We start from the raw sequence: 6,000 nt of genomic DNA, 5'->3' as shown, positions 1-6,000 counted from the left end.
ACATTTGAAATAGAGACATAGTTAATGTTCATAACTTCAGATACAAAAATGATACATGCATACAAATAGGATAATCATTCAGCAAATCATAACCTTTTCAGTGACATCTCACATGACTTCTAATTATAATGCATTTTATGCAAGATGTCATAATTGTATCACTATGAAGAATATGTAACAGCTTTGTCCATAGTGGTCATTGTGTCAGGTTTGATAGTTCACTTAGTTCTCAGAAGTCTAAATAGTATTCTGTAATGAGGTGGTAGCATCAAGAATGTGGGAAATTTCAGTATTATGTTTATAACATATGTGTAACTCTGTTTTCCCACTCAAGATGATATAGCTACCTACTGGGATTGAAGGGGTTAACTTCTTTCCTGGGACTGGGTAGGAGCCACAGAGAGAGTAGGCAAGACTGGGGTGAAATTAATGAACTATCGAGAACTGTCAATATATGAATGGAGTTACCCTGGAGAGAGAGAGACTAGAAGACCAAAGTCCTGAACACTAACTTTCAGCGATTGCTAGCCAGCTGGGGCAGAACATGTGAAAACAGTGTGATTACAACTTGACACACAGACCAGATGGGTGAGCAGACTAAGTTAAGTAGGTAACTGCCCAGTGCAGTGAGAGAGTTGGAGTCCTGGATGGTTTGGGCCAGAGATGCAGGTAATGCTGCTAGCATAGACATAAGCAGAAGCTTGTGTCATGGATCCAGAAGGGTGCATTTTGCCTCTGACAGCTTACCAGGAACAAGAAAATACACAAGTCTGTTGGGGAAGCTGTGTATTTTCATTGTCCCTTTATGCTGCTTGGTCTGCATTTCCCCCACATGTATTCTGGATACAGGCTTCTGGATACATTCCAGAATAGCTCCAATGTATTCTTGAGAGAGTTTCTCTTCTCCATAATCCTGGGTACTATGATTTTATTGCCTGTATATATGATGGTATCAGGCATGCTCATCTCAATAGTTCGAGTAAATTTAGGGGCAGGTGGAGTTTCTCCCTTGGTGTCTGCCCATCCTGACAGAATGGGGGATGTGGGCACTTGTAAATCTTTGTACTTTATGGTTTCATAACTTCTAAGGTCAGAAAGTTGTTCTCTGCTTCTTTCCAGCCCCTGTCTTGAAACTGGCACATAACTATCTGGGCTGATGCTTTCTATATCTTCGAGGTTTTCTGTATTTCTGTCAGGCTGAGGATTTCCTATTCTTGTTTATTGCCATATTTTCATGCTGCAGGGCTGCTCTGGATAAGAAGTCAGTTACTTACATCTCAGTTCCTTTCTTGTAGTGTGCACACAAGTTGTAGCATTGCAATTTCAGCAGCATGTGCTTACAGGCATTTTGGGTCCCCTAAGCAGTGGCTCTTAAAAAATGCTCTCTAGAGGTTTATGGTCACTTTCAACTCAAATGGTTTCCTATCCCAGATTCTGTACTGGCTGAATTGGTTTACCTATTTCCAGGTGTAATGTGCCTGGAAGACATCCCAGTCCTTTTAAAAACATCACAGTAATCTTTTAGTAGGTTTGCTGCAGGTATGCCACAGTGAATTGTCTGCTCTGGATATGTTTTTAGTTTTGCTTGTGTGTCTGTTGTATGAGTCATTTTGTCCCAGGTTTAATTTCACTAGGTTTTTGTGAATTCACTTGTTTAGCTGAAAGCAGTCTCTTCTGTATGACCTGAAATTTCAGCCTGTGTACGTTTTCATAGAATACCAGGGTTGGAAGGGACCTCAGGAGGTCACCTAGTCCAACTCCCTGCTCAAAGCAGGACCAATCCCCAGACAGATTTTTGTCCCAGATCCCTAAATGGCCCCCTCAAGGATTGAACTCACAACCCTAGGTTTAGCAGGCCAATGCTCAAACCACTTTCTTGTTCTACTTGTAACTTATGTTGTCCTCATGGTATTTTTATCATGTCATCATGTAACTTTCATTTGATTTTGCTTTTCCTTTGTTGCATAATGCTGAGGAAGTCTTTGTAGCTTACCACATTCACTGGTGACCCACTGTTTATCTGGCATTCAATTTCTGGTTTGTGTGTTTGTTGCCTTTCTTAGCAACTGGTGCTAGTCTGAGCTTTACAAACCATTAACTTTTGCTGTTTGGCACTGCACAAGTGTCATATACATGCAAAATCTCATCCCCTGAGTCACTGTTTACTTCCTCAATATGGTGGGTTTGGTTTTTCTTTGGTTTTCTTGTCTGCAAGCTTTAGTATAATTTCTCTTGCCCAATTATTACTTATGACCCCACACGTGGAGCATTTTCCATAGTTTTACTCTACTATACGAACAGGTCTGCCTTTGAATTTTTTCCATGTACTCTGCTTTGTGCATTTGGTCTCGCATGAGTTTTCGTGTATTTTTTTTTTCTTTGTTACATAGTGCATTACCTGTGTCTGTTCCACTTACTCTCTGCATTTAGATGCGAGTTTGTTCTTGAGTTTTTCCCATGTGTATAGCTCTCGGTAGAGTAGCGTGGACTCTTTGAGCATTCTCATTTGAGCTCCTGCCTCTTTCATCCCTCTTGCTAATCTATCACAAATTAATTAATCTTTTAAAAGCTGATAATTTACTCCTAGGGGAATTCTGCACACAGTATTTTAAAATTCTGCATATTTTATTTGTCGAAGTGACACATTATAATCACACCAGTTTCAATTATTTTTGGTCATTTATTTCAAAATACCCGTCGTCAACAAGTATGTCTGTAACAATGCAGAGAACAAAAAAGATTCAGGAAATGTTTTTTGACAAATAGATTCCTTACTAAGCATATTAATACAGAACTTTGAGTAATAATTCATGTAAACTACAATACAGAACCGTATTTCCTGCACTCGTCAGAAGCAGTGCAAAGGCTTCTTGGGGGAGTCAGGGGGTAACGGAGGAGCTGAGGGAGAGGGAAGTAAATTGCTGAGAAGAAGCCTGGGTGTGAACTTGGAGGGTTGTTGGGTTGGGTGAGAAAAGTATGAAACAGGTTGGGGGGTGGGGGATTGTTAGGGAGCTTCCCTCATGCAGACCCTGGCTGACTCCTAGCCTCTCCCATTCAGTCAGGCACATCTGCCCCTGCCCCCATGTGTCCCTCCACCCCCACTCAGGCATCCACTCCCAAACAATTGTGGTTCTGTGCCCCCACCCAGCCACTCCCCTGTCCTATGTAGCTCTGCACCCCCCTCCCATCACCATGTGGCCCTGCACCTCCCTCCTCCCAGTGCCTCCACTCCCATTCAGCCCCTGCCTCAGTCTGTCCTCCCCCCACTAGCCCTTATGAGCTTCTGTCTGATCTCTCCTCCCCCCCCCCAGCACCCCACACTGTCTCCCCATAGCCCATCTCCTGACCTGGCCTGACAGGTACTGGGAAGAAGGCAGGCTCTTTCTCTTAGCTAGCTGGCTGGGAGCTACTGCTGTGTTCTAGCACCAGTGTGCCCTCTGGAGAGCAAAAGGCAGAACTGCAGCAACATTTTGGCAGAAGCTTTCTTCTGTGCAAAAAATTAAAAGTATGTGCATCTCATTAATTATGTGCAGGCACAGTTGTGCATAATTCCCCCAGGAATAATAATTGCATGAGTCAGCTATTTTGCACAGTTTGGCAATATGCTGATCTATTGCTTCTCCTGATTTTTTTTTAATCACAATTGTTGAAAAAATAACTATAATATATAACACTTTTTGTGAGGAGGAGGGGAATCTTTGGGAGGACAGCTAAGATTTTTACTTGAATTCTTCATCTGTTGCTGACATATATAGATGCTGTTGGAGCACATGGCAGCCCATGTCCATTTTCTTTGGGACAGGATCTGGTATGCTGAGTGTTTTGGTTCGTTTGTAATATTCTTAGTTTATTTCATGTATCTGTGGACTCGCTTCTCTTCTGACACCGTGTTCTCACTGCTCAAGGAAGAGACAAAACAGAAAAAGCATGAATGTTGCCTTTTCTCCACATATATAGACCTCTCTCACTTCCTGAAAGTACCATTGTTTAAGTTCCTAGACATTACCCTTATACATAAGTATATTATCATGTCTCCCATCAGCCAATCTCAACCCTAGCCTATGGCCTCCTACCAAGCCCAAAATTAACCATAACCTAGGGCCACCAGCTAACCCTAACATGTGACCACCTACTGGCCCTAAGTGAATCTTTGTCTGGGGATGCATACCATTCCCATCCTTAACACTATCCTATCCCCTATCTGCCCAATCTCTAACCCTAGGCCAGAGCCCCTTCCAGCCCAAACCATAACCCTATCTTGGGGCAACCTACTGTCACTAATCCTAGGTGAGGTTCCCCTATAGTCTGCTACCAGCTTCAGTCCCTAACCTGAAGTTGCCTACCAGCCCTAAACAGTAAGACTAGCCCCAAACGCCCAACCATAGCCTTACCTGAGGCTGCTTGCTAGCCCCAACCCTAACTATATCTCAGGGCTACTGGCACTAATGGTAACAGTAGCTCCCCAACTGTAGGCCCAGCCCCAACCCTAATCCTGTCCTGAGGAACCTGACCGTCCTCAGCCCACAGTCCCCTATGAATCTGAGTTCTAATCCTAGGCCAGAGTTGCTTTCCACCCCAAATCCTAACTTGGCTCTAGGCGCCACCTACCATCACCAACCCTAACCCTCTCCTGGGGCCCCAGCCCTAATCTAAAGCTGCCTTCTGGCCCTAAGCCCTAGCCTGGAGCCATGTACTGGCCCTAACCAGGGTTTGGGACCTTAACCCTAGGGAGGAACCTAGATGTTGGAGAAGTGCGCCCACAGGATCTTGGATCAGGATATGTCGTCCAACTAGTAGAGCGGAGGAGGCTTAGTCATACCACTAACTATGGTGAAGGAGCCCATATCATCTGGTGGTTGGTCATGGCAGGTATCCATCAAGGAGTGATAGTTGACAATCTCCCTGTAGGAGCCTGGCACCTCTTTCCCAATCTGGTCCTGCATCTCCAGGGTGGTCATGTCCCTGCCAAGGATGATTCTCTTGTGATCCTCCAATGTGCTGAGGAAGGAAGATGCTGGTAGAGTCACTTGTTCTGTACCTGTTTCAGGGCATATATGTTGACAGGATTGAGAAGTGGTTCCCTCCAGATAGACTCAAAGGTGCATCAGGCAACCTGGCATCTCAGCCAACCCTCAGAACCTCTGGCAGTAGGTGTGGAGAGGCCAGTGTCAAGTACAGTCTGCTCCCACACTCCCACCGCCAGCTGGATTTGGTGTCAAACTGATGCTAGTCTCCTGCAGGAAAATCAAAGAACCTTCTTAAGTGTGTGTGTGTCTGTACCCGCTTTCCCTTGTCAGAGCATTCTCACTTATCTGATTCCCTGTTCGAAAGGAAGGTGCAGGTGAATGTTGTCTAAGGCTAACAGTGGTGGTCCTTGGCACCATTTGTCATCTAATACCTCCTTATCAGGCTGTATTTTAATAGTGAATGCCATATTCTTGCATGTTGTAACAAATGTGGTGGGGGCAAAAACCTTTCCTGTTCTTCAGCTCACCCTCCTCCCCCCTCCTTTGTCCTGTTAAGGCCTGGATCAGAAAGGTCTCCTTCCTCAGAAGAAGAGGCAGAGACTGTGTTCAAGGATGACTCTCTCTTAGCCTTTTTATCTCTCTTCCACTCCCACCTGGCTCTATTGGCTTTTTTTTTCCTGTCTTGCAGAGAACCCTACCTAGGGACCAACATGGAGTCCTCATCCTTGGACTCTCTCTCCAAGGGATGCTTAAAGTCCACTATTGGACTTTCTGCATTGGGGCTGCATCACTGTCGAGAGAGATGGAGTATATTTCAAAACACCTTTCCAACTTAGCTCCAAGACTTGGCTGTGCCAGGGACAGCTGGTTGCAAAGAGGGAGGACATCACTTGCCTTTGGAAGAGCCTGCGAAAGCGGCCTCGGATCTAGACTGTTACTTCTGTGCTCTGCCATCCAATTACCAATTTACCTGATGCTGGTGTACCCCCCCCTTTTCTTTCTCTTCTTTCATAGTGTTCAGCCAGAAACACTT

This window comes from Emys orbicularis, chromosome 11 (genome assembly GCF_028017835.1).
Source record: "Emys orbicularis isolate rEmyOrb1 chromosome 11, rEmyOrb1.hap1, whole genome shotgun sequence".
In the NCBI taxonomy this organism is placed as follows: domain Eukaryota; kingdom Metazoa; phylum Chordata; order Testudines; family Emydidae; genus Emys; species Emys orbicularis.
Note: the sequence above shows the minus strand (reverse complement) of the source record.